Source organism: Pararge aegeria, chromosome 19 (assembly GCF_905163445.1).
Source record: "Pararge aegeria chromosome 19, ilParAegt1.1, whole genome shotgun sequence".
Lineage (NCBI taxonomy): Eukaryota > Metazoa > Arthropoda > Insecta > Lepidoptera > Nymphalidae > Pararge > Pararge aegeria.
The window spans coordinates 13,454,618-13,481,222 of record NC_053198.1 but is presented as its reverse complement, the minus strand read 5'-3'; the positions used below and the strand labels follow the sequence as shown (position 1 = coordinate 13,481,222).

The window sequence follows — 26,605 nt, the reverse complement described above, 5'->3', positions numbered from 1 at the left end:
GTTGGTGAGCGAGAGTCGGCGTTTTTGATTCGAGCCGTTTGTCTAACAGTAATTACTATATACCTTGCACCCGCTGGCGGCGTATCCGCCTCCTTCCATCTGTTGCGTAAGTTTGTTTCTTTTTTAGGGCTCCGTATCACAAATATTCAAAACTAGATTGACAAACTGTTGGTGCAAAACATTGCAGCGACATTAAACTTGTGAAATACAAAAGGCTTAAGGTTGCCTGGAAGAGATCGCTACAAAGCGATAAGGCCGCCTTTTGTATACTACTTCTGTCTGTGTTTTCTTTTATTCTTTTTTTGTATTTTTATTTGTGTGCAAATAAAGAGTATAAATAAATATATAAATAAGGCTTAAAAAACGAGTAAGTTACAAAAAATATTTCTTTACTAAATGTTACGTAAAGGATATAATATTTCTGAAACTATAACTTGAAACATATAGGACATACTGTAAAAAAACATTCCAATCATACATTTTTAAATTTTTCCAAAAGTACTTAGATTACTGTAGAAAAAATAAATTCTGCATTTAGAAACTTTAAAACTGATCTAATTAAATACCTATTATAAGTTTGGGATATAATGATGCATCTTATATACCAAACTATAGTTTACCCTTCAAAATATTTTTACTTTTTTGCTTATTATTTTTTACCAATAAATCTGATACCAGATTAACCTGGTTACTCTACTAGTTGAATTTTTAGTCTTGAAAAATGAACAATGATACTTGATTTGTAAACTGAGGCAATAACTGAGAAAAGCCAGTCTCCCTTACAGGTTAGCCCGTTACCATCTTAGACTGCACCATCACTTACGGCCAGGTGAGATTGCAGTCAAGGGCCAACTTGTAGTGGAGTAAAAAAAAAGATATACGGGTGTCTCATGGCTAGGATCCGACTCGCACATGTCTGCTTTTTATCGGATGTCTTAATCATAAAGCGGGACAGACGCGAGCTCGGCGCGAAGCCAGAAATTGTTTTTGGTATGTTTAGTGGTCGATCACGATCGTTATCGCTATCGCTTTTCGATTATGCGCTACGAAGTAACTACATGACATACCTACAAAATATATTAGAGCAACACTTGCTGGTTACAGCTTTGTTTCAAACTGGTTATCAAAACCAGTAGGATATTTATCGTCGCCTCCTTAAAAATGGGTCTTTTTCAGACTCCGGCGCAAAACGGTAATAGGTTTAACCAGGCGTATTGGTTAGAAACAGGCGTTACTTTGCGGCAAACATGATAATTTATATATTTATATACTACGACAACGCACACATCTCCATCTAGCCCCAAAGTAAGCGTAGCATGTGTTATGGGTACTGAGATGACTGCTGAATATTTTTATGAATAATATACATAAATACTTATAATATACAAATAAACATTCATGCTCATCACACAAACATTTTCCAGTTGTGGGAACCGAATCCACGGCCTTGGGCTCAGAAAACAGGGTCGCTGCAAACTGCGCCAATCGGCCGTCAAATGATAATGATGACTTACATGATTCCGTGTTATTTATAATTTCTACAACCGTTTTACTCTACACCAAACAGATGTTGACTTTACAATGAATAATTGTTAAAAACAATAATAATTCTTCGGAGCATCAGGATGCCCCGGTTTCGGAGCAAAAATCGCCGAAAATTTGTCTGGTATGGAGTAAAAGGATTGAAGAAATTATAAACTACACCATACAGATTCTCCTGCTTTTTGCAGAGTATAGAAAATTAAGCTTAATTTTCATAATTTAACGCGTGTCTGTCTGTGGCATTCTCCCAAACGCATGAATTACCAATCTTGATAAGGTTTATTCTATTTAAACACTGAGGTCATTATGATGTTCCTGAATGTGATGTACCTTTAAAGAACACGTCTAACTGGGGCCTCAGGAGGTCAAACTTTGAAAACCCCAAAAGGATAGTTTGGCGTTTACATATATGTTAAAGAATTTAAAAAATCATATACAACGTGTTACGTACTAAATTACAACTAGGTAGACCTACAATATAATTTAATGTTAGAGCAGCACTTGTTGGTAACAGCGCTGTTTGCGTTGATATTAAGGTAGTATGTAAAATGAAGTGTTTGGCTTCATAAGCGATAGAATTATTTTGATCATCCTGCATTTTTTATTTGATTCAGGCGGCTAGATCTATATAAAATAGGTACAATTTTGTTTTGGCATAGTAATTCGTGACTCCATTTGGTAATCCTCATATTAACCCCTACCTACTACAGGGCACGGTCTCCTCCCACAATGAGAAGAGGTTAAGTCCGTAGTCCACCGCGCTGGCCCATTGCGGATTGGTGGACTCCACACACCTTTGAGAACATTATGGAGAACTCGCAGGCATGCAGGTTTTCTAGCGATGTTTTTCTTCACTGTTGAAGCATGTGGTATTTTAATTGCTAAAAACGCACATAACTTTGAAAAGTTAGAGGTGAGTGCTGGGATTTGAACTAGGTCCCTTGAAAGTTAAATAGAAGTCTTACCCGTTGGGCTATCACCGCTTCCATATTTAAAGGCACATGAGGCTTAAAACCTCAGGTTTGTAGAACGTGTGCTTTGCATGCGCTGTGTTTTACTGTTTACAGGCGATAACTTTTTTCTAACAATCAGATGAGCTGTGACTATCATGTATAACTAAAACTAAAAAGACAAAGTCGTGCACAAAACGGGCTCTTTTTTCATAATTTTAATAAGGAATTGTACCCTAAAAATAGGCCAGCAAAAAGGATACAGATGATCGTCGACGACTGCAAAGCCAAAACAGATAATGACCCTCAAGATTATAAAGGGAACAAAGTTAAAGACTCAATCTATGTTCCATACAACTCGAGGGCGAAGTAAATGCGGAGTAACGAACAAACAATGAAATTGTTAAGCAACAAAAGATAAATACAAAGGGCATTTAGCTGGACGATTCATGAGAAGCGCTCCCCAACGACGTCACGACTTCTTTATTCCTTGTAGCTCCCTCACTTATGGATTTGAGTTGTGACTTTCAAATACAGCTCGGTTTCTTTTTGTCTTAGTGGCGACTTAACGCGTGCTTTGATCAAATAATTTTTAAGTAAGAGTAAAAATAAATCAAACTTCATATTCATTTATTATAGTAAAATTTAGATTCTTTTATTTTCTTATCAAAACCATAAGAACATTTAAGATGTTCACAATATGTTGTTCCTATTTCTGTCATTTTTCTCTGTATTTCATGTGTAATAGTTAAAGTAAATTAAAGTTTTTTTTAATTATTGATCATGATTCCCTGAATAATATAAGAAGTTACTAAAAGGTTTGGTATCGTGTATTAAAATTAGAAATTATACCTGTTTTAGTATATTTATATACTTTTAATGTTTCATTTTTGTACTTTCGTTTTATTATTTTGAGTGCTTAAAAAACAAATGAATAATTCATATTCTACACAGACAAAAAAAACCGTGTGGCTGTGATAAAAAAAACCGATGGCGAGAGCAAATGCAATACAATTTTATAACATACAAAAAAATTGCCGTATCCACGCATAAAAGTAATTTCCTACAAAAAGCTGTCAAAGCTAATCTTTTTAGCGTTGACTCGCGAAATAGCGCGCCTAAAATCTAAAAAAAACTCCAAAAGCAAAGTAAACAAAACGCGTCAACAAAATTTTTTACGTATCTAAAATTCACAAAAACGAAACGGGCTAACAGTACCCGTAAAAACGGACAAACAGCCGATCAACGATTTTTATTTAGTTCTTTAGAGTTCCGTCTGAATTATCGCTATGGATCTTATGTGTAACATTATTATTACAAGCTTAATTATAATAATAACATAATGGCAACTGGTTTTTTAACACTTTCTTAATAAACCAACTTTTAACGCAGTTATTTTACAAATAACCTACTTCTTAATAAAAATCTACTTCACAGGTTTTTGATCCATACTAATTTTTTCAATGCGAATGTGTGTTTGTTTGTCCATCAATAACGCATCAACGGAGCAACGGTTTCGCTCTGAAACCCTCAGGTGAAGTTGACTAAAAACAATTATTCATTTTAAAGTCAACATCTGCTGAGGATGCTCCGGTTTCGGAGTGAAAGGTTCGTAGAGGGATCTTTTTTGTGTGGAGTATAAAGATTGCAGAAATTTAAAAAAAAAAAATTGCATAGAGGAAGTTTATGGGCGGGCAGAGAGTGTCATGGGCTACTATTTATCCCGGAAAAAGGCCAAGTTCCTGTGAGAAACTACGCTTACAACATTGTTTACACAAGCGTCATGAAAAAGTGCACAGTTCTGTATTCATGATCGGTGGCCTATTCCTCCTGGCAAAGTTTTTCAAATTACCAAGCGAGCGAAGCCGCGGGTGTATAATATTTATTAAGTAATAAAAAATAGTATTGAATGATTTATAGAACTTTCGTGCGATGATTGACGAAAACCTGCATTTAAAAAGGTTGGAATGAAGCTCTAAAACCCTCAGCTCTAGGAGTGCGTAGGTCTGCACCAATATTAGGACATTCATAAGTTCTTTACTTATAGTGACCACTTAACAATAAAAATACGGAACTCTTCATTCGTAATTTTGTGTTGTACTTGGCGTGTTTAGAACACTGTTGTCTTCTGGTAGCACGAGGTGTCACGACGGGAGAGTCTTTTGTCGTGCCTTATTTACTCTGGTTCTATTGTTTCGTTTTTTTTCGTTCACTACTTGTTGGTTTTGTGGAGGAGGTAAAGAAATTGACGTCTCGATTGCGATTCGTCACGCGTTGCCGTCGATGGGATGACGCTGCTGTTTTCCTCCGTCACTTAAAGGGGATTTCACCCGTACAGGCAAAAGTGGACCCTCTGTTGATATAATGTGGTAAGTTTTTGAGTGCATCGTTTTTTTACGCGAGCAAGCTATACAGGGTGTTTAACTCAATATAGTTCTATTTATAAAAAAATAGAAATAATCCATTTTGGTTAATGTTTTTTAAAAGGGAATTTATTTCTGACCCTTAAAAAGTGGCCTTGGGATACGTAGTCAAACATGCTAACAGCTATTAGGTACAACCAGGCGGGTACTTATAAATGCTCATGAATTAAAATTAAAATCAAATTTAAGTAATTCATTTTTTTATGGACAATTATTTTATTCAAGTCAATGAGCATAATAAAGATACACGTATACAACACTGCGTGTACGACTTGGCGGCCTTATCAGCAATCATTTCCAGGCAACCGATGGGGTAAAAGACATAGCTAAAGAAGAGATGCTAATGGTATATGTATACACATATCAATATAAATATATATTAATAAACAAGTTAGCACAGTAAAGAAATGAGAATAATAACTAAATCACCCTCTATAATAAATATTAACTTAACCACTCTGTATAATCGAGAAGCCTACGCAGACCCCTCGTAGAGTGTAGTGATGACTCAATTTCGGCCATTTGCTATGGGCGCAGAATTGCATATCTATTAGCTCGGCCGCACATTAGCTAAGTGCTACAGCTTGAACGATAAGTCCTTCATACAAATTCTAACCAATAGCGAATCAGCAGACAGTGAAAGAGCTTTGCGCATAGTATCTCAACGTTCTCAATCAGATCAAATCTGAGGATATCCGTAGAATATATAAAGTTACTGACTTCGTTCTAAGTGAAAAATACCATAGGTAGCCGCTGGACATAGACCGTATGTATTAAATTATAACGTTTAGAAATCAATTATTAAGTCAAGCGATAGATTTATGGTGACAATAATACAGTTCTGAAATAATACAGATTATTATTAGGTGATTATTAGTAGTTTCACAAAATATTTAGACGTTGCAAAAGCAACTTGCTCAAGCTGCATAAGCACCTTCTTGTATGATTTAAGCCAAAAATAATTAATGGAGTCATGATTATAATTGTCAACCTATAACTACTACATTGTATGGGTCTACTCCGAGAAAAACAAGGATTTAGGCCGCATGCTACCATCCACTACCACACTGACTAGTTTCGATTTGTAGAAGCAAGAGTAGAGAGGCAGAAAACTACTAAAAACCAATAATTGCCCCCAATGTTCGGCCAGCCTTAACTGTGATGCCTTTGTATATGAGCTGTCATAATGGAACGAGATTCTAGTCGGTTAAGTCGTGTAATACAGTTTTTTGTACTTCATAATCGACTTCTGATTAAAATGGTTCACGTAGCTTCAGAAGTGTGGCAAAAAATATTATAATCTATACAGAAAATGGGAACGCAATGAGTTTATACGTCGCTTCGAGCGGAAGATGTCAAAGGATCTTGAAATTACTTTCTTTGCCTACGTGAAAGTCAGATCAAGCTATATCAACTGGAATGAACAGTTTACAATCTGACTATAACTGTACCTACTTATATGCTTTCAAATTGCGAAAGTTTTGTCTCAAAAGTTTGAAATCAAACACACAGCCTTGGACTCAGAAAGCAGGGTCATTGCGCCAATCGGCCGTAAAACTATGAAGCTGCTAAAACCGCCATAGTCTAAGAAGAAGCTCACAATATACTCGGTCGGTTATCTTGTACAATAAATATGCAAAACTTTATTAGCAACAGCAAAACATATCCTCGAAGATATGTTTTCCTGTTTCTCTGCTGAACAACGTGTGAAGTAACCAACAGACTCCCATAGGGACAATGGTATATGCCCTGCTCGTTTTTAAAATATTGTTATTAAGTAACAAGCAAACGAACAAAAAGATACACTTTCACATTTATTATATTAGTATCTATAACAGTCTGATGTTAAATAATCATTCGCAGTCTATCAGTGACTGACTCCTCCTATATATGAAAAAAGTATTATTAAATTGTTATGCCTACAAAATGAAACAGTTTCTTAATACTCTATAGCCTTGTAATCCAGCTACGAGAATATTAAGATGAGAGAGAGAAGAGAATGAGAATATGTCTAGTTTTATGTTTTACTGCTAAACTGTGGTCCAACCTTCAGCAGTTCCATTCTGCATCACCCTTTGCCCCTTCTACTTGGCGTCTCTTCTTAATGTTTGCTGCAGTCTTAAAAGAATTTTCCTCAATCTAGACTTCATCATTGCTCTCAAACAGGCTATTGTTTTGATGTATTCTGAATTAACATCGGAACGATAAAATGTAATTTAATAGGTCCGAGTGGGGAACGTCCCGAGACAGAGGATGCCGTAAGATTACATCGGGCTTACGCACATAAATTACTGGCCATTGTGTTGCTCAGTTTCACCATACCATGGTATTGTTAATTTTGTGATAGATATTGATTGTGCGGACAATGGATATAGTGGAAATGGCCATTGGGGTATGATTTAGAAATTGATAGCAAATTGCAATATTAATGTACCTACGTACGTATGACGAAATGTTCGACGCCGAATCTGCATATTCGGTTGAATAGGTTTGCATTATCGTCGTGTTCTAAACATTAAGTGGAATATATTCATATTACGCGACTTCATCGCTGCTGGGAATTTCTGTTTTACTGTTACCTGTAGAGAAAAATCGCCTCAAATACTCTTTCAGAGTCGGTACCTACTTATTATTTCCTAAGTACAAAACGGTACCTACCGTAAGTTCAGTTTGCTTCTATAACAATGAACCTTGATTAATATACTATACGAAGTCTACTTACTTAGGTACCTATAACTATAGACTCTGCCATTCTGATTATTATTCTAGACAACTGTAGTAGTAGCAGTTTTTATGGCTGAGCTCGTCCGAGTACCTCCAGCACTATTTTTGCCGCCAAGGACGTGGATACCGGTGCTTCCGGTGCAAGTAATTACGGCACATGAGGCTTAACACCTATGCCTCAGCTAGTTAAACCACAGGGCGGTTCTTTGAAGGCCGTGTAACTTGCATGCCCCACGAAATGTTGCTCTGTTTAAAGACGATGGTTTTCAAATTACCAATCAAGTAGGCCATCGGCTTGGTCATCATCCTCAACTTGTTAACGGCCCACTATAGACTGAGCGTCAGCCCAGCACGCTCGTCCAATGCAGGATGGTGGGCTTAAATGATTATATCATTATGTCATGATAGTGATTAGAACCGGGATCGACGCGAAGGCTTAACGTGCTTTCCAAGTTATATGTTTTAATGCCACTTTTATTATTTAAAAAAAAACGTGTGTGTACTTATGTACCTACACGCGTTCGAAGTTATTCTTCTTTGGCGTAACAAGATAAAAATCTTTTCAAAAAATTTATCTAGAAAAAAGGTATTTAATACGTTGAAAGATTATTATAACGCACTATCTAGTTATCTTATTATCGGACAACCAAGTGTCACTCAACATTAAAGCTTTAGATTTTTGTACAATTGAATAAATTAAATCACCAGTATACACTATCATATCTTTTTTAGAAAAACTAAAATGTTGACTATGGCTAACTTCAGGGTGTCGGTTTTTTGTGACGGTGTGCGCGCGCATCGTAAAAAAAATCCTCTCATTATTTTTCCCTAACGCGCCAAAAGAAGTATAACTTCAAAAACAAACGGTAATTTATAAATAAAATAAAGAAATAAATTAAAATACGACAATACACACATCGCCATCTAGTCCCAAAGTAAGCGTAGCTTGTGTTATGGGTACTAAAATAACTAATGAATAATTTTTATGAAAAATATACATAAATACTTATATTATATAGATAAACACCCAGACACTGAAGAACATTCATGGTTATCACACAAATATGGTCCAGTTGTGGGAATCGAACCCACGGCCTTGGACTCAGAAAGCAGGGTCGCTGCCCACTGCGCCAATCGACCGTCATTTAATTTTATTGTGCTCATAGAATTATTATATGCACTGTTATAATATTAGCCAGGTATAAAGTAAACAGACGAGGGTGCCAAGTTTCAATTAAACTAAATTAATTCAATCATTTGAAAAGTGAGGCGGCTAAATATGTGACAAATTATACGTAAGCGCACTCGGGATTTTATGCGTCTAGTTAGGTAATTGTTTTATTTTGTGAGTTTAGGGTCTTGCCCTTCAGTTAGAATAATTAGGTAATTCCATTTGAACAAAAATTTCCAGATTTTTCGAATATTATTTTATCATAGTAAAATGTCATCATGACAAATTATGAAGATTATTCGGACATCAAACTAGTTGAATCGAATAGGTATATCGTATTCTCTAAGGATTGATTTAATCGGATTTCATTGTGATTATCTCAGTTACCTATTTCTCATCCATTTAAAATAGATTCATAACAAACATTACTATCTTAATATATATAAATCTCCTGTCACGATGTTTGTCCGCGATGGACTCCTAAACAACTTAACCGATTTTAAATTAAATTGACACACCGTGAGCAGTCTGGTCCAACTTAAGAGATATAGCTTAGATCTTTAATTATAGTCGCAATTTTATTTTATTGCAAATTATTTTTCTATAATTAATTGACAGTCACATGTTATATATATACTACTATACTCATTTAAGGCTTAGCGATACTGAATACTTTAAAAACAATATCAAACGCAGACGAAGTCGCGGGCAACAGCTAGTTTATTATAGAAATTAAAGTCTTCCTGACATTATACAACACATATTTCAGGGTTTAATTGATATGACACATTGCCATGGTGATTGCCTCTCACAGAACCTATATCTTTCTACAATATTTGAAATCCAAGCATTAAGGTATCTACTTTATAACGGCACTAATAACCTTCAGATTCTTCGGATAGTAATACGTCTTAAATGAGATGATTACCCGTGACCGAGGGCCAATGATATCCTCTCAGAATGAGAACTGCTAAGAGTGCAGTCCACCACGATGGCAAAGTGCGTATTCGTAGACTTTACACTCATTTGAGAACATTATAGAGAAATCTCAGGCATGCAGATTTCCTCACGATGTTTTCTTTCACTGTTAAATCAAGAATTGCTTAAAACGCACATAACTCTTAGAGTAACAAGTCTAGTGAGGCTTTGGCCGTGGCTAGTTACCACTCTACCGACAAAACGTGCCGCTAAGCGATTTATTGTTCCCGTACGATGATGCGTAGAGACCGATTAGGGGTATGACTACCAAATCCTCTAACAGGTTAGTCCGCTAACAACACCACGTGAGATCGCAGTCAAGGGCTAACGCTTTGAAGCAAAATAAAAATATTTTTTTCTCTCTTTTACTTAATGATTTATTTAGATCATTAAGTATCATTTATTTTTACGATAGATGCGTAAATATAAAAGATACTTTGTTAGCGTTTGAATTCCTAAACTGCGACACCTATTGTGAGCACAAAATATATCACCAGATAATACTACGCATTCACCTCATAAAATATCTCTATCTGCAATATCTACATTTGAATGTCGGTGTGCAAATATTATCTCGTTTCGCCATTAATTTGCATATAATTTGGCTAAAAACAAGTATGTAGCAGTAATTATAAAATCACTTGCTGCAATTTGCATGGCATAATAAACATGAGCGTGTTCAGAAATTATATGCATCGTAAATGCTTTATTTGTTATTCGATATTAAATTGCTTTATCTGTTATGCCTTTATCCGTTGTAATCATACATGAATTAGTATATAGTTCAACGGGCTACAGTGCCGAAATTAACGATCGCTTTTCGTGAAATCAGCACATTGTGAAATTACAATTGTTTTCAGCAAAATTTGTATGTGTAGCCAAATTTCAGATTTTGGTTTTTTTTCTTGAAAGGTCAATTAGTGGGAACTAGGGAGTGTTCTTAGCCATGTCATGTTTTTTGATGACTCCTTTAATATTGCTATCAAATGAAGGGCTTTACTAGTAGACTACTTTACACAACGATACATTTCAAATCCAAGATGGCCGCCACCCCAAAATGGCCAATTAAACACAATGGTAGAATACATATTTTTCATAACCCCCTCAATATGGGCATCAAATGAAAGGGCTGGACTACTAGAATAAGACAGTCGCATATAATATTACAACATTTAAATATATTATTACCTAAGGTCAATATTTCATTATCATCATCAAATAGTCTTAGTGTTATAAATAAATGTTTCGTGTTCAAAGTTAATCTATTCCCTTTTTATTTATTTTTTATTTATTTAAACTCTTTATTTGTACACCACTACACAGTTAGGAAAATAATGGACGAATAGAGAGAAACACAAAAAACTGGAGTAGAATACAAAAGGCGGCCTTATCGCTTAAAAGCGATTATATACATATTTCCTATGTACATCTATTTATTTTTCACCACGACTACGAGCCCAAAGGATCCCTCAGTCCCAAATGAGAGGACTATTCCATGCCCGGGTAGATCTCGATGGCGGTTAATGCGTACTGGCTCAGGTCTCAGGCTTTGGCCGTGGTTAGTTACCACCCTACCGACAAAGACGTGCGGATTTATTGTTCCGGTGCGGAGTAGCGTAGAGACCTATTAGGGGTATGACTACCATACTCCCTAACAGGTTAGCCTGCTACCATCTTAGGCTGCACACCCGGTAAGATTGCAGACAAGGGCTCACTTGTAGTGGATTAAAAAAAATCTATATATATAAAAGGAACTCGTGTTAGTTACACCATTAATAACTCAGGAACGGCTGGACCAATTTTTATGATATTTCATTTTTTGGATTTCTGTTAATCCGGAGTAGGATAATAACTTGCATTACAATATAACATTTATCAATAAAAAAAAGATCCGCGGTACGGAGTTCACCGGGACAGCTAGTTACCTATATATAAATTTAAAAATCACCCCTAATCAAATTTTAAATCTATTTAACGCAGATCTTACTAATTAAAATGGCATTCTGTTGGAATAGTTCTGATTATATCAGAGCTTGAAAATACTGCAACCATCCATACGTTATGCTACGTTTATTAGTAATGCCAAGTTTTACGTTTTACATTTAATGTTAGCTGGCAACGTTGAATGTAAATCATTAATGACATCCATTTCCCGCGCAACAAGCTATTATTATGACAATTTACATTCTAAGCACGGTATTTGGGGCAGCTGAAAATTTCATGCCAAATCTACATTACAAATAGGTAATGTTTGAATGTTACCTTTTGGGAAATACGGTGGAATAGTCCTTACAGAGGACTGATCACCCGTCTGGCTATGGCAGGCGGGTGATTAAATAATAAATAATAAAATACCTTTTAATGATCTCATTACATCCTATGTGTCAGAAGCGGCGAAAGCCGAAGGTAGGATAGGCGAAAGATCGACTTAACTTTTTCGAGTTTGAGTTCCAGCATGTAACTCTAACTTTTCGAAGTTATGTGCGTTTTAAGTAATTGAATATCACTTGCTTCAACGGTGAAGGAAAACATCGTGAGACCTGCATGCCTGAGAGTTCTCCATAATGCTCTAAAAGGTGTGTGGAGTCCACCAATCCGCACTGGCACCTATAAAACGTTCATACATTTAACATTTTAACACTTATGTTAGTGATGGTGATAACTGCATTCATTAACTTAAAACTAAAGCTAGGAGGGTTCTAAACGCGCCCTGGTCTAAGAAGCGCCCACAACAAACTTAGGCAGGTTTTTTTGGTTATCACCGTCGAGTTAATATTTAGCTATGAAGTTAGAGGAATTCATATCCAAGCTTTTTAATCATACATATAATCCTTAATTTTGTAATAGGAAATGACACGGCACATAGTGAATTTATATGTGTAATAGATAGTTGGGTTTTGGGGTTTCCCTTTCCCAGAATTCAAGCTATACGATTTGACGGCCGATTGGCGAGTTGGCAGCGACCCTGCTTATTGTGTCAAAGGCCGTGGGCTCGATTCCCACAACTGGAAAATGTTTGTGTGATGAACATGAATGTTTTTCAGTGTAGGGTGTTTATTTGTATATTATAAGTATTTATGTATACTATTGATAATAATATGCATCGGTCGTCTTAGTACACATAACACAAGCTACGCTTACCTTGGGGCTAGATGGCGTTTTGTGTATTGTGTTTGTTGTTTATTTATTTAAATTGTGTGGAGATAACCAAGCTCAGCAATCCCATTGTAGGGGTAGTTTTTTTTTCTTAATTGATTGTTAAAATTTATTATTTATGTGGTTATATGATTTATTAGTTTCATAATGAGGATTTATTACCTTTTGGCGCCTATCTGCCTATTAACAAGTACATATTTACTTTAACTAGCTAAGATTGGAAACTCTTCTATACAAATAATGAGTAAGCTTTATGATCTCTATTCTGATTTGTTCTCAACGAGCGTAGAACACTCAACAATATTGAGCTCTGCCTTTTGAATAATTCCTACTGGAGCGATAGTAACGTTATATAAATAAATCCAAAGAAATAAAACCGTCTTCAACACTATTAAATTTAAACAAAAGCCCTCCAAAGCCACGACAAATAAAACCAAAGAATATAAGACCACTATAAAATTCCTCCAGAACTCGGGTCTCGTCTTTAAAGTCGTTATAATTCAAAAGAATAACAAAGTGTCCCGACAAAAGAGACATTCGTACGTCAAATATTTGAATGTGGGTCATTCTGGCTTCTACTGTTAGAGAGATACTTATATTTTATTTGAAATCTCGACATTTTTTTAAATTTCACGACAACTGGTAATTTTTATTCTAGATTCATAGAGAGAATGATGAGTTTTAGCTAATTAAATATGAATGGCTTTTAGCCAAGTGCATTTTGTTTTGATTCAGAGGTAAAAAAAAGCATTTTAGAATTTAAACTATCTTTAGTAAATTTCACGACAAATCCGCACTGTGCAAGCGTGGTGGACTATGGCCTTAATCCCTTCTCATTGTGGGAGGAGACCCGGTCCCTGTTATGAACCGGTAATAGGTTTATATGATGATGACGATGATGATGATGAGTAAAGTGAACTTTACTCATCATCAGTTCTAATGGATCACGTGAATTTTGTCGAAGCAGTCCCGACTAGTGTCGGACCCACTCCATACAATATGAGTTTATGTTGTGCCGCCTCGCCCGAACAAACTTATGACTAAGAGCCCGGAAACTAGTCGGGCACTCTACAAAAATAAATTTACGAGTTCAGCCGTCTATTAAACAATAAAATAATTATAAAACATTTTATTTCATTTAAATTTTTTTTTATTATTCCCTACAAGTTAGCCCTTAACTGCAATCTCACCACAAGCGATGATGCAGTCTAAGATGGTAGCGGGCTAACCTGTAAGGGAGTATGGTAGTTTCTACGCGACATCGCACAGGAATAATATCGTACTTGACTAAATCGCTTAGCGGCACGTCTATGTGGAAACTAGTGGAAACTAGCCCACCCGACTAGACCAGAGAAAATTTAGAAATTATAAATTCCCAAATTGGCCCTGCCGGGAATCGAAACCGGGACCTCCTACTTAAATTTACAGTACTCACCGCTGCGCCAGGAAGGTCATCACAAAGACTTACACTTTGCTTGCTATTTTCAAAGCTATACAGGATATTTTTTTCTTTCAGCGCGGATATTTTTTTATGTTTTACTTAACGATACAGTAATTACCAGATTACAAAAGATTAGTCCCCGGAAAAGATAATTATGGGCACCCTTCAATAGCTCTCAGCTGTTAACTTGCGATTAACGTTCTCGCACTAGGTCCTATCGTCGCAGCGGTAATTCCATAAAATAAAGCATAATTATAACTTAAACAACTAAAATTGAAAAACCCATTACTTACCTATGCATGCCACACGTTACGATGTATTTTTTTTTCAATCCACTACAAGTTAGCCCATAACTGCAATCTCACCTGGTGGTAAGTGATGATGCAGCCTAAGATGGTAGTGGGCTATTATTTATGTAGGTAGATACCTTTTACGAGTACCCATGATTTGCTTATTTTATGCTCGGACATGGTAAAAAAAATTATATGAAAAATTAAATTTATTATTAATATAAATTTAATCAATTTCTTTATTATATAATATATATTACCGATACCGAACCACCAAAAAAAAATCCGCAGTGGTTTCAAAATTATTCTGTATTGTAATGATAATGTTTCACTAAATTAATAAATAAATATACTACGAAAACACACACATCGCCATCTAGTCCCAAAGTAAGCGTAGCTTGTAAATTCAATGAACTGCTTTTATTAGCACCTCGAGCAGTTTAATATAAGCCCCGATATTCTATCTCCAACATCACCTTGGTATCGGGGTATCGTTTGAGATGCAAATTCTGAGAGGCGTATTAGTTGCTTTATTGGTTCTCTGTATAGCTAAGTACAGTACCTAAATAGTTAAAGCGATGAATATTCCAGTAACGCTAAGGTTAGCAGAGTGGGACTATATGAAAATTTTATGAAGGAGTTTGTAACTTTGGCGTAAGGCTAAAGTTGGCTTTCGGTGTGAGTTTAAGTGGTAGTGTTGTAGCTTTAAGTTAGGTTACAATACTTATAATGAAACTATAAAATCTATTGTTAATCATAAAGTCTCCTGACTTAAAATCTTATATCTTTAAACGAGCAATTCGTGTATATAATTGGAATCTCGGAATCGGCTCCAACGATTTTCATGAAATTTAAAATCGATCTAGCATGTTTCATTTTAGAAAATGTCATTTAATTTATGTTTTCCGGTAATAACCGATTTGGTGCAGACGAAGTTACACGGGTCAGCTAGTAATAATAAAACAAGAACAGTAAGCTAAAAGATAATTAAAGGTGAAACAAATATTTAATGATAAATAATAAATGCACGCTTTTAAGAGGTAGAAATACACATCCTGGGATAGCTGGAAGAGATCTCTTATAGAGATAAGTTTTCCTTTGTACACTTCATATATCATATGTTCACAATCACAATTTACGGTACATAAATCTCTATCCCTATACTTACTTACTTACTTAATATATCATAATTATAAATGTCAATGTAAGTTTGTTTGTTAAGCTTTCACGCAAAAACTTCTTAAACGATCCTCATGAAATTTTGTACACATATTCTTGGAAGTGTCAGAAGTAATATAGGATACTTTTTATCCCGACATTAAGCTCGGTTCCTTTGGGAGAGGGGATGAGTGTTTGACGATTTTACACAATAACTCCGACAAATTAAAACCGATTTAAATAAATTATTTTTGTACTATAGAGGTATAATATGTGTTTAATTTTGCCCAAACTGCGGATGGAGACATAGGACAGAACTCCTCAGCGGGCCGCAGTAGGTAAACTCCTCATTTAAGGCTTAGCGATACTGAATACTTTAATTTTTTTAGATCTACAACAAATTTTAATGCCACATCAAAATATAAAATCACATGCAGACGAAGTCGCGGGCAACAGCGAGTAATAAATAAATAAACACAGAATCGTTATAATTTTAAATGATAGCGATGAGATAAATTTGCAAAAACATATTAAAACTACTTTATTTTAAGTTTTATAGTTTGTTTACCACAACTTTTTAATTAATTATCTGTCTTAGACGGCCTCCCGCGTATTTAGCACTGTGGTCCTATAAATGAGAGGTTCCGGTTTTGAACGTTCTGAAACCCAAAGAATTTATGATTTGAATTTTTGAATTTCCTCTCGTCTGGTCAGACCAGCTGGTGAGCAAGAGTGGTTAGTTGCCACCCTACCGACAAAGACGCGTCGCCTAGCCGTTTAGCGCTCTGGTAAATACGATGTCACGTAGAAACCTCTTGGGCGTATTGCTTAAAACTGCCATACCCCAAAAAGGTCCACAGCCCCGCTTCCAGCATCATTTACCATCAGATGAGATTGCAATCAAGGGATAACTTGCAGTGGAACAAAAAAAATAATAAGAATTCCCAGATAAAATTACCATATTTAGCTTATTACACTAGAATTCACAGTCAATATAGGGCAGGGGTCATCATCTATGGTCTATCTATCATGCGGCGAATTCAATCTTTATACATATCATAGACAAAAGCTATATCTGCCAATTTATTATGAAAATTAAGATTAATTTGCCGCGAAAAGCAGGAGAAACTGTATTGTTTAATTTATAATTTCTAAAATCCTTAAGTTTTACCAAAATTGTTAAGTGACAATCAATAATTGTGACTTAACAATTATTCATTGTAAAGTCAGCATCTCGTAAGGATGCTCCGGCTTCAGAGCGAAACGTGCCTAGAGGGTACATTGCCGAAGATCTGTTTGGTGTGGAGTATAAGGATTGAAGAAATTATAAATTACACCATACAGTTTCTCCTTCTTTTCGCGGACTATAGCAAATTAAGCTTATTTTTCATAATATATCGTGGATTTCCGCAAAGTAACGCCTGCTTCGATCCAATATTTGGGCTAAATCATGTTGGTATAAACTATTAAATTAATATTTCATACCGTGCGTTCTACATAAAATAATAAATAAATATACCTACTATGACAATACACTATTATAATATATATAGTAGTAAATATAGTATTTAGGTGACGAATGAATATTTTAATGAAAAATATACATAAATACTTATAATCATCATAATCACAGCATCCCACCTGCCCCGAGTCGGGGTCGGGTCTCCTCTTACCATGAGAATAGGTTAAGGCTATAGTCCACCACGCTGGCCCAGTGCGGATTGGTGGAATACTTATAATATACAGGTTAAAAACCCAGACACTGAAAAGCATTCATGTTCATCACACAAACATTGTCCAGTTGTGGGAATCGAACCCACGGCCTGCCCACTGCGCCAATAGGCGCAAACAAATAAGTAAAACCATTATGTCCATAACTCCATTCAGTTAGGGGTTATTTCAGCGATTATCTATGAAAGACAAAAAATATTCGTCCTCACATTCCACTCCTAATATTGAATGTTAAATTTTGGGGAATGTTTCCTCACGACTATGAATTCCAGTGTGAGTTCAATTATCTTATGTACATTCTAAATTCAAAATTTTCATTTCAACACAACAACGCCTATTTAAACTAACACCGTGCGTTACTCACGTTACATTCCCAATATCACTTCACCGACATAATTCATCAAGACGTGATAAGACTGTTGTGACGTGAGAGTATTGTATTACCCACATTACTTGTGCCTAAGTTTACTACGCACTAATTGCTAAGTGAATTCATTAATATGGTATTATGTTACTGCCGAATAAGTTTAGAGTATTTCTTTGATATGAAATGATACACATGATTGATATTTATATATGTATTTACTTATTTATAAGATACACAAGCAAGTAATTGTAAAAACATTCGTACAAAAAAATACTGTTGGAATTACAAATGCCAATAATCAATTATAGGTGTATCATTATCACTATTATCTCCAGTGAAAAAACTATAGTATTTTTAGTTTAATTTGGTTTTATTTTATTAAAAATGATATGTAAATACGAATTAAACTACTGTGACAGATCGATAAATAATATTAGATGAAAATTAAAATTTGTAATAAAGATAGGTTATTAATAATCTAAAATTATTATTAATATTTCATTGAGATACAGTTTTCTTTCTAAAAGATATTTATGTCAGGGTTGGTCAGGTTGATTATTACTGATCTAGAAGATTGACAAAAGTTCTATGATGGATTTAATTGAAATTAAGTGAATGTTCACTTTATTGTTCCGGGGGGGGGGGGGGGTGGGTGGGTGGGGGGCGGCTTCTATTTTTTTTATTTAATATAAATAGTCGGCAAATAAGCGATCAAGTACATTGGATGTTAAGTAGGTAATTACAATGTGATAACATAGAATGTAAACAAGTTTGTTAAAACTTAACTTTTACATAGTCGATGAAAAGACAATGAAAGCTTACATTTCTTTGGCGCCCTTTGGACTTTAAGCCATAAGTTAATTTGATATTGTATACAGGTTGAACTGCCCTTTTTATTTCTGGTTAAAAGAAGTTGCTATTTAAGCGACTCGACCCACAGGTAGGTACCATATTTGTGCTTTAAAGTAGTCTGTGCTTGGAAGCAAATAATCATTTAACTCTATTAATTACTGCAAACTATTCAAAGTCAAAGTCAAATATTTCTTTATTCAAATAGGCACATAGAAGGCACTTTTGATGCGTATGTACATCACATGTAAAATATGACATAGAAGTAAGTTGAAGGCGATAACTAAATTCGTCAACTTAAAACCCGTAGCTTACGAGGGTTCCAAACGCACCCTGGTCTAAGACGAAGCCTTCAACAAACCTAGCCGGTTTTTTTTTGTTATCACCATCTCACATTGCCATTTAAAACTATTAAAGAAGCAACCGGACCCAGTTTAGCTTTCACTTCAAAATCTAAATGCATTTAATTAATGCTAAGTTTTGTAATAATTTAATCATTATTATAAAAGTATATATTCAAATTTCCCAATCCTAATTATAAGAAATGTTTTGACCACTGATTCCTTACGCTTAATTAAAATTATAAAACTTCAAAAACTGATGCGACAAAAATATATTACAGCAATAGAATTTTCGTCCAATTAAAAGATCATTAATATAATTTATAATTATAAAAATAATACATCGGCTTATTAACTATTCACGAAATGCTTCCAAAGAAAACAATATTCATTAAAATAGCCCAAGAGTCGGCCCTATTAACAATTACGCACCGGAAACCTGGCTGGCTGGTAAGGCGATAATAATCTATGCTTTTTAATTACACCAATAGGCCCCGCCCGGTGTGGTAATTTATATGAAAACGTCCAATCATATTACCGTCCGCTGACGTAGAGTGTCACTCTGAAATGGGAATATTAATCACATTGTAGTTAGGGTGCTTTTACAATATTCGATACGAGCCTCGATCTAGCGGATCCTACATCCGTAGTAGTACTTCTGTTCGAAGCTTCAAACAGTTTTTTCGTAAGTCGTTGGTGGCTTCAAGATGGCCATTATTAATATTTATTGTCTTATTTATAAACCGAGTACATACATATTTTTAGTTCAACCCCTAAGTAGGAATGGAATTATGACTGTATATTTTGTTTATACTTACATTAGACCTATTACAGGCATTTATTAAGAAATCTGCAATCTACTCAAATTCAAAATCATAAGCAACGATATTGCGTCTGATAGCGATACCGAATCGCATAGAGTCGTTTAGCTCTTATAAATTTAAATATGGAATCTAACTGCCATAAGCTATTTTTTCAAGGGCATAGACAACATTTTAAATATAATTCGATGTGACGTATTTAAGAAATGATTGCCGGTAAATGGGATCACATCTGATCGACCGCGATCGGTGTTTAGAATAATGATCTGTGTAACAAAATTAAGTGAAGTGATAATGAATTCGTATTTACTTGTGGTCCGAATATGTTATTATGTAACCTAACAAGTGGCTTTTAACTAGTGAAATAATAAACGAAGTATTGCCTGTGCTTTCAAAAATATTAACTGGTGCAATTAATCTTATTTATGATGTCTAGTTTAAAGAAAGTCTAGTTTTACCGATAGCCTGGCAGGGTTTTCTATTAGGTATGCATAGTTTTGGACATCACATAGTTTTCCATTTCTTTTTTGACCTTATATAAAAAACGTTACTAAGGAGGTAAATTAAATAAGCTTTCGGCATAGCTACAATCTAAACTGTGATTTTCAGCTTTCGATAAAAGTCGTAGTCAAACATGACTTCGCTTGAGCAATATTAGTTATTAAAGCAGACTGTTTTCATAAATCTTTCTGATAAAGATTTTGTGTGTAAAAACAATCAATATAAATAAAAACTAATACATAGTGCATTGACGGGACGCTTGGCAGATGTGGACATTTTAAACTATTTGTGTATAAAATATGCATAAGGGATGGTTCACTAAAGGAATCAAATATAGCGCAATCAAATAAGGTATAAACAAGAAAAACATCTATATTTAAAAAAAACAATACTCAATTTTACATCCACTGTACTTACCGCGCCAAAAGCCATGGTTGCATTAGAGACTTGATACTTCACATTACAAAAATAATGAATCTGAATCTACTAGGTATTTTATAAATAAAAGATTTAAACTAGATTCGCGCTGCTGAGTGAACAGTCTAAGTATTATAAAATATACCCCCTACTTTTGTAGGTAAAAAATACTACACTACTTAAAACTCTATATTCTACTTAAAAAATCATCTGTACCTATAGTATATAATTTACAGCTGCTCAAGCGGATACCTTCTCACAAATTACGATACAAAATAACACATTCCCTCGCCGACACGACTGGCCATGGGGAGATTCGAAATTAACCATAATTGCTTAATTCAGAACCCGTGTTTGCTCAAACTGCCGCATAAGGTTCTAGGAGTGAAAAGGCAGGCTATATGTTCAATATGAACGATGAAAGAGACGAATGATTCAATAGACTAGGAGACGATAAGCTAAAACTCGTTACATTATGGACAATATGACGGTAATAATTCGTCAACTTATCATCGTAATAATTCAATCGATTTACATTACCAATGTAACGAAAAATTATATTGTTTTTAAAGAATGATGTTTAATATTAGAATTATATCTTTCGTTTTATGAATATACAAAGTTATATTTTACAGTACAGTATTCCACATACAATGTTACTATAATTTTGACCCCAAATAGGTTTCTAAAGTTAAATTAGAAAAAAAAAGAAAAATAATAATAGACATATTATTTTTACATGATATCTATAAGTACCCTTAGTACTAGATAAGTATGTCTGCAATTGCCGAATCGTTTTCAAACATCTTAACGCTGTATCGTTAAGGCAATACAGAATTTACTCTTATCATGATTGTGTTGAAGCTCAATAATTTCTTTCAACTAATACTTTGCAAGTTAGTACAGAATTTGTGATGCTAAAGCAAGTGCAACTAAATTCATTTCGATGTGACGGTAAAATCACGGTCACGTTTCATTAATAGTCCGCCATCGTCCCGCGAGGTGAAGGTACGTCAGAGTTCTCATCACTCAGCCTGTGCCGAGTGTCGTAAGAGGAGATTGAAAAAATATAGCGAAACTTCAGTGCTACTACTACCATCTACTGCGACAACCGACCCTTTTGCCCAGAGTGGTTATAGGCAAACCCTAATTTAACCCTTATTTATTGTCTTCACGATTGCGATCTTGCAAACCTTAAACCGACTAAGGGTTCCCAATGAATTTTTAGAGGAAAAGTTTTTCAAACGCTTGAATGTCTGACTGTTGTCTCTTACACTATAAGAAATTGAACGATGCGCTTGCGTCTTCCAGGTAAGAGAAATAACGTGCGAAGGGATTGAAATTGGAATTAGAGAGCGCATTTTTAGAGCGATAGGTAATGACGTCCATGATGAAAAAAGCTCGGTTATTTTAAAAAACAAAACCATTTATAAATTTTGTACGCTTTTGGGTGTGAATGTTAAAATAATGGGTTTTCTATGATTAAGAAATTATAACTGCATATAAACTGAAATTCATCGGTATCGCACTAAGCCGGTACGATGCTGCGTAGATGATAGTAAATAAAATATTACTTGCAGTGTTTTGGCTGGTGGGCTTCGGTCTTTGCTACTTTCCACTTTACTGACAAAGTCAAGCAATTTAACGTTACAGTACGATGCCACGTAGAAACTGTTTAGGGACAATTAGTAAAGGGACATGGTGTTAGGAGCACCGAGTGTCGCTTAAGAAGCTGTCAAAGAGATCGTACATTGCGGTGCTTAAAAAAACCTCGCACCTGTATTATAAAATCATTTCTTAGGGACGTCAGGCGTGTTTGCGTGACGTGTTCCTTGCATGCCCTTCGACGTGCATGATTTTGTATTACTATTAGATGGCTATCTGCTTTGTCTATCAGTCATATAAATAATAAAAAATAAGCCTCTTTACCCAGTATTTTCATTTCATTTGCTTCTGAACAACACCTGATATTAAAAATGGCTGTCTGATTCAATGAAATTATCTAAACATTCTTTTGCTAATAAGAAAACAGTTTTTTTTTCGGTTTTGATCATCTTAGTTTTTTTTTGTTAAAATTATTGTGCTGTTATTGTTTTTTGCGGCAATGAGATTAAAGTTAAGAGAATTTAAAAACATGTGAGGCATGTTTCAATATAAATTTTTCGTATTGACATGATATTAAAAAATGTTTTTATTGTTTTCAGATGTCATCGTGACCCGTATGAAGTCGTTAAAAAGGTTCGTAAAATAAATGGTTTTATTTTCCAATATGAAAGCGATTTAAATAAAATAAAGAATGTCAGTGTTAAGATTGATTTAAAAAAATTGTAAACCTTGCTACTTTAAAGCTATCAAGGACGCAATTGCTGGATTACTTCAATACAGTAAGTAGATACTTCAACTTTTAAAAGTTGTATTGTTTTGGTTGGGTAAGCGGTTATAGAGTACTGGATAGGAGTTCGAATTCACTTTCGGGGACCAAGTTTGAATCCCAGCACACACCTCTAACTTTTCTAAGTTATGTGCGTTTTAAGTATTTAAAAATATCACTTGCTTCGACTGTGAAGGAAACATTGTGAGTAAAACCAGCATACCTGAGAGTTCTACATTATGTTCTCAAAGGTATGTGGAGTCTACTAATCCGCACTGGGCCAGCGTGGTGGGCTACAGTTTTAACCCCTTCTCATTGTGGCAGGAGACCCATGCCCTATAGTGGGCCGGTGATGGGTTGGTTTTGAGGAGGTGAAAATGTTTTAGCCAATCCTACAAAAACTACATCAACGCAGGATACATCGTCAACTTCCATTGGTAATCTGCGTGCGATGGCAGGTTTTGCTGCAAAAGTTATGAGCTCTTTGATATACCTACTTGTTATCTCATAGCTCTCTTTAGTGGTGTTTATAAACGTTTAAGATCTAAGAATTGGATTCTCCTTTTCGGAGTTATGGGCATTTTTAAATATAAGAATTAAATATCACTGGCTATAACAGTGAAGAAGAATATCAACAGAAAACTAGTATTCCCGAGAGTTTACTATAATATTGTCAAACCATTACAGTGCACGGGTTTCCTCCCAGAATGAGAAAGTTTAAGGCCGTCACACTCCACCAAGCCGGCCATGTGCAGATTCGTAGACTTAACACGCCTTTGTGAAAAATATGGACAATTATCGGGCATGTAGGATACCTCACGATGGTGTCCTCCAGTGGTAAAGCAATATATAATATTGTCCTTATCAAAATTCAGTTCTATGTGACAGGTTGTATGGCCTCAAAATAACGGACTGCACGTTACTCATCGATAAACAAGTATGGAGCTTAGAAAAAACTAACCCTGATGTTTCTAAATAGATAGTACATAGCAATGATGCCAACATTTTAAACTTCCACTTTAACAATATTGCATGTATCTTTGAGTCACCAATACATATTGAAACCGATTTTATGAGTAAGCTAAAATCGTAAAACCATATTTTAAAGCAGTTCACTTCAAACTCGAAGTAGTAAATTTTAAATGTTATGTGGCCTATGTACTGCATGACACATTATGTGGATATATAAAACTAGAATTATTGGCAGTAAAAGCAACGCTATTAGTTATAGAAATTGACGATTGTCTAAAACAAAGTTCCTTGATATGATATGCAGATATTGAATTTCATCAATGAACATGTTTTCGCTTTATATTATCACTCTTATGATTTTGATAAGAAGCATGTGCCTAAAACATTAATTATTCAGATGACGATAATATAGAAGAAATTCTAATCAAAATTAAAATAAAGAAAGTAATGACAAATATTGAAGACAAAATCTTTTGGTGCTATCAATAATGGTCATAATGTACCTACACACAATTTAAATAATACTTAATTTTATCGAAAATTTATTGCAGCGGAAATATCTTTGATTGAGAAACAAAACCTTAATGCCTCCTTAATGCAGTTGTCTTCCGTTTATGCAGATGTCAAAAGTAAATTAATTGCCTCGAGATGCATTGCAGTGCATGTTACATTGATAAGCAAAATAAAACGTAGCGAATATAATATAATAATAAAATGGTTGTAAATTATAAATACCCTTACATAGATTCTTGCCAAGCAATATTTGGTGACAATATTTTTTGATATCTTTCCTGGCCCCTGTTTCTCCAACCAGCTTGAGGGAACCATAGCTTCAATCAATTAATAACTACTCTAACTCAGATTGGTTAGCTAAAATAAATCAACAAAAAGAATTAGAAATCAAAAAATGAAACAAAAACTTCCACATGTATATACGAGTATATTATTACAGTAAGTTATTTGCGGAAATATTAGACGAAAACTATATTTCGAATCAAAGTCATGTTGACTTTGATTCGTCTGCTATACAATATGTAAAGTTTTGATTTTATTAGAAAAAAGGCACTCTTTAATTCACGTCTCTTAAATTATCACCAGATTATTACTGGCAGGAAGATTCTGAATATTAAGCATGAAAACAGATTTAGTTGACCTTTTGAAATGGAAAAGTAAAGAAAAAAATAAATAAAAACAAACTTAATATTACAAGAGAATTGATGACAAGGCCCGTAATAGGATTGCCACTTCAAAAATCCTGTGGAGCTGACTATGAAGGTACAATAAAGGGTAGCCTGATTTAAAAAACCTAAGCGACCAAGATTACGTTAATATAAAAGAATATAACGGCCGATAAAATGGATAGGGCTGTCAAATCTATCATCGCGGTAACATGGAAGGGTATGGTTGTTTATCGAATGCTAATATCATAATCATCTCTATATCAGTCATAATTTTTACACAGATTTTTCCTAAAGAAGAGTGTTGTAGAGGAGGTATATATTTGTAACGCTATTGTCTGCAGGCTTCATTTATTATTATCATAAGTTAGTGACAAACCAGGACAAACGCGACGGTGTTTAATGCTAGAATATTAATCTAGGTTATTACGCAGCATCACACTGTACGCAAAATCGATCGACAGTAAGTCTTTGTCCGAAGACTGCGACCAAATTGATAACTAGCTGCAGCCAAAGCCCGACCTAGAGTTAATTCAACATGTTTAATTTAATTTGAGAGTTACTAATGGAGTAGTTTAGAATTTCTGGAGCAAACCACAATACATTCAAGTAAACTACTACGTGATCTAAGGTTTTGTATCTGACAGTGCGATCTGTCCAAAAGTGACAACCCTATGAAAGCCTGAGGCTAGCAATTTCCTTTTCGCTCCCGAAATTCGCGAAGAAATATGCGGTACAACTTTGATTGTACATCAGAAGAAAAAAAAACTTTGTTTGCGCACAACAAACGGTTTCGTTCGTTGCCTGGCAAGTCTTTCATGCCTTAATTATAAGGTTCATAGTGTCTTGCCTCTACTGTCCATCAGTCTTCCCTGTTTACAACAATCATTAGCGGTGTTTCGTGATAATCCAGAATCTCTTACATTTATTATTGCGGACAATCTTTGTTGGCACTCATTGTGTTTTTGTTGGCGAAGGTACCACGTAACAGTTTGTTTTATTAATGTTGTAAGTATGGTGAGTATGATGGGATAGTTGAAGAGACTGCACTAAGCAGTTTATTATGACTTGATATAGTTGGATTTGTCCAATTTAGAGAAAAAAGTAAGCAGCCGAATCCATCTGCGATGGATGGCTCTTTGTGACTTATTTTCATCCAAAATCCCACTGTACCTGAAGACTAATATCTTCTAACAGTGCGTGTTGCCAGTGATGACTTATGGC

The 26,605-nt window shown here is 34.9% G+C and overlaps 1 protein-coding gene across 1 annotated transcript in view; it reads left to right on the top strand.

Moving 5' to 3' along the window:
- The window catches only part of LOC120631885, a 262,285-nt gene that overhangs the window by 114,940 nt on the left and 120,740 nt on the right, over positions 1 to 26,605 (top strand). Inside the window, exon 4 of the mRNA XM_039901547.1 lies at positions 23,065 to 23,098. The gene's annotated coding sequence lies outside the window, so the exon portion shown is untranslated. The remainder of the gene's footprint in view (positions 1 to 23,064; positions 23,099 to 26,605) is intronic.